This window comes from Vicugna pacos, chromosome 8 (assembly GCF_048564905.1).
Source record: "Vicugna pacos chromosome 8, VicPac4, whole genome shotgun sequence".
Taxonomy (NCBI): domain Eukaryota; kingdom Metazoa; phylum Chordata; class Mammalia; order Artiodactyla; family Camelidae; genus Vicugna; species Vicugna pacos.
In genome coordinates this window covers 77,289,210-77,292,993 of record NC_132994.1, presented here as the reverse complement: position 1 = coordinate 77,292,993, position 3,784 = coordinate 77,289,210, and the positions used below count along the sequence as shown (strand labels likewise).

The following is a 3,784-nucleotide window of genomic DNA, read 5'->3' as shown; positions in this document are numbered from 1 at the left end:
GGTTTCTGAGTTTGCCTCTGGGGCGTGTCTCACTCATCATTGTTCCAGCCCTAGGACTTGCAGAGTAGACATTCAGTAGCTTCGGGAGTGAATGAATGAGTGAATGAACAAATGAACACCCTCCAGTGAGGAATGGACCAGAATTCTCAGCAAACGTCATGCGGGGCCCCGGGCATGAGGGCGTGGCTTTAACAAGTCACTGGTGGACTGGCTTCTCTCTCTAAGAACAGATATATTTAACCCTCTTCCTGGGAAGATGTAGTTATCACACCAACTCGGAGAAGATGGGAACGTGCAGGAAACAGTGTCCGTCAGCATGACAGACGGTGTGAGGTTGGACCGTGTGGTCCAGCACAGCACAGCTGAGGCAGTGGGCGTCCGATGCTTATTATTCCGTTGGCTGTTGAAAACACAGAACAAAGTAATTGTAGATGGGTAGGACATTTTTCCTAAATTGAATCCTAAATTTAGATTGTGATTGTTGACTATTATGGAGGAAGAAATATTGCTGCGGCCTAAAATCTTACAAGCCTAAGACCAAGTGAAACAGAATAACGAATCCCTACACACCAAACAAGGAGTGCTCGTCAGTGGGCTGGCCTCTCAGTGCCAGTGTAGGAAGAATACACCAGGCGGCATTAAAAACAAAACCGGATGGAAATGAATCCACACAGAAAAAAGGACGTACCATAGATGCAGAAAATCCATGATTCATTCACTTCCTTGGTCTCCCACAGTGGGTGTAAGGACCCTGGTTTCTGGAAGGTTCTTTCTAGTGGAGATTATCAGAGCTGAGGAGAGAAGAAAAGGTACTGTCCCAAGAATGATCTGGTTACCCAAAATTATTTACATGACATGTTGAACACTTGAAAATAAAAGCTTACCGGCTTCCTGACCAGACCTGGGACGATCGCTCCTCTCAGGGGAGACCCTGGGGGGTGGCCGTGCTAATTAGGATGACTCAGAACTTGAAAGAACAAAACCTCGAGTTAGCACATTATATAAAACCATTGGTTTTTCAGCAATCATTGATTATCTACAATGCGCCAGGCTGTTTTCCATGCATTTGTTCATTTTGCCCTCAGAACAACCTTGCAAAACAGGTTAAAAGTTTGTGCTTATGTTAATTAACTAATTTTTTCACCGGAAGATACAAGCAGAGGATACAAAATTCCAAAGGTACTGTTGTGGAAAAATGTGTTACAGCTCAGTTGTGACAGCAACCTGGATCGGGTGACAGACCAAGCAGCACTGGAGGGCTGGAGAACTCAGGTTTACTACACCAGCGGGCCCAGAAGAGTAAACACTCCAAGCGCTGGACCCCGTCTGTAGGTTTACATCAGCTTTCGTAGGCTTCCAGTTTGCACTTTGCAACATCATATGCAAATGAGGTATGACGAAAGTTGACTAATTAGGAACAAGCGTTGTAGAACTGGACCAATCAGGAGGGAGAGAAATAACCAATCAGGAGTAGGCTCCATGCAAATAAAGGACTACAAATGGACCAATTGGAAGTTCGGGAAATGAACCAGTCAGGCGTGAAGGAAGGAGCCACTCAGGAGTGAGCCCGGTTGGGAGTGAGTAAGCCGTTTCGGAGGCAACAGTGCGGTGGAGCCGCTGGGCCAGGGAGCGGACGGTGCTGGCCGGAGAGTAGCGGCCCTGCCTGCGGGTCGTGCGGGGCTCTCTGTGGGGCCCCCCGCCTCAGTACAAAGCGCGCGGACGGGATGGAGAGCGAGCCCGCGGCTGCGCGGGAAGCAGCCCTCGGCGGCGTCGTGGCACTTCCTTCCGGGGAGGTAACGTGTCTCGCGTGTGAAAGAGGAAAGGCTGCCGATTGCTCTGCGCCGAGTCCTTCCTGAGCAGCACCCCTGCCAGCTCCGTGGGTGACACCCAGTCCCCGGGGGCCGCCCCTCGCTCGTTTCAGGGGCCGTGCGGCGTCTCCCCCGTCCCGCCTCGGGGCACGGGGCTGTGGTCCTCTGCGGTGCAAACCGCCCGTCGGCGGGGGAGCCGGCGAGTGAGTCCGTTCACACGTGTGGGGCTGTCTGTGGCACTGGGCTTCGCACAGCGCGGCCCCTGCGGGCCTGGGACCCCTCGCTCCCGAGTCCCCCCCCGGGTGGGGGGCAGACTTCCTCCCAGGCTTCAGCCCACACGACGTCGCACAGGCTGAGCCCGGAAGCAGCTGTGGGCACCCACACGTCATCGCTGAGGCCAGGCGTTGAAGAGACTTGCACAAATGTATACTTTTCATTTCACTGATTTAAAAAAATACTCTAAAATATTATTTTAAATATTTTAAAATATTTTTCACTCTTTAAAATTTTCTCCATTTAAAAAAAATTTTAGGAAAAATATGCTATTTCGTTATCATGCAATGGACTTATTATTGTCCTTTTATAACACGTCAGATACCTTTTAGATGTCTCGGTTTAAATTTCCAATATGGTAAATATCGGTAGCTTTTGGCATCTTCCATAGTTTTAAAAGCATAAGGTGGTCCTGAAACCAAAAAGCTTGAGACCTGCTGCTGTAATTTATTATTCTAGAAGTGAAATCGGTAGGTAAAAGATACATGCTTTCGTATTTTCATAGATATTGCCCAATTTCCCTTCGTGTAGGTTGCTACCCACAATGCAGAAGGATGCCTGTTTCCTCACGGTCTAAGGAGCAGCCTCACTGAGCTGTTTGACCTCTGCCTCCCTGCGAGTTGAAAATGCTACCTCATCGTAGTTTAACTTGGCATCAGCTTGAGTATAAAGATATCTCCTTTCTGGGTAAACTATCCGCTCCTGTTCTTTGCCCATTTTACTGCTAAGTTATTCGTTGTTTCATTGACTTTTTAGTGTGCTGTATGTTGAGGGCATAAGCCATTTGGGGATAGGCTGCGTTTGTTCCCTTATTGGATCCATTTCTGGACTTCCTCGTCTACTCCAGCTGTTTGCGACAACGGGGCAGGGAAGAATGTTCTCGCCGTTGGAGTCACTGATGGAGTGGCTGCCTTGCTAAGACCCAGCCATACCTCTGGGCACACTCAGCGGAGCAGGTGAGCAGAGGCTGAGTTATTGGAGAAGAGTTCTAGATTTGTAAAGGAGGCTGAACTAGAGGAGATTTAAGGTTGTTTGAAGTTTCATAAAAACATTTCCGAGTGCCTCCGGACACTTCACAGCAGCCCGCACAGCAGAGGGCTGGGGACGCCACTGCTGGTTTGTAACAAATCCTGTGTGGAGAGGGTTTGGTAGATCCTTTGAGCAAAGAGCAGCAGACAATGAATTGAGCAAGAGGTCCAACCACAGTGGCCATGGGGCTTTTGTCCAAAACAAAGAGTGGAGCATGGAATGTGGGACAAACCTGAGCGTCGTGTGTGGCGCATGTGAAAACTAGAGCCTGAAAGGTCAAGAAGCACGCCCAAGGTCACCCAGACATCGGTCAGGACCAAGGTCTCACTCCGACTCTTGCTACCATCCCGTGCCTCCGACTTACTGGTCAGTGACGTTAAAACTCTGCTAAAACATTCACCCAGCGGATTTGTTTATGCTTCTGCCATTCAGATGGTTCTTTACCGTCTCTGATTTCTACCCCAGGTCGCTTTAGGCGTTACTGGGTTTCCTTGTCACGAGGGCTGGGTGACACTGGCTTTTCCTAACAGAGGCTATGTGTTTTGTCAACACAGTCCCAGGGAAGACGGCAGATGGTCCCTGCTAGCAATTCTGGGTCACTCATCAGTCATGCACGTGCCTTTCCCTCCACATCCTAACCCCTAGTGTAGGCACGCGTCTGCCCACCGCCCTGA

The 3,784-nt window shown here is 49.7% G+C and overlaps 1 long non-coding RNA gene across 2 annotated transcripts; it reads left to right on the top strand.

Moving 5' to 3' along the window:
- Positions 1 to 1,055: 1,055 nt before the first annotated feature.
- Positions 1,056 to 3,509, top strand: LOC140697945 (uncharacterized). Of its 2 annotated transcripts, none has more exons than XR_012075331.1 (2): positions 1,056 to 1,793; positions 2,613 to 3,509. It is a non-coding gene; the product is annotated as an uncharacterized lncRNA (long non-coding RNA). The 2 variants fall into 2 exon arrangements; XR_012075332.1 differs by lacking the exon at positions 1,056 to 1,793 and adding an exon at positions 2,187 to 2,232.
- Positions 3,510 to 3,784: the final 275 nt, after the last annotated feature.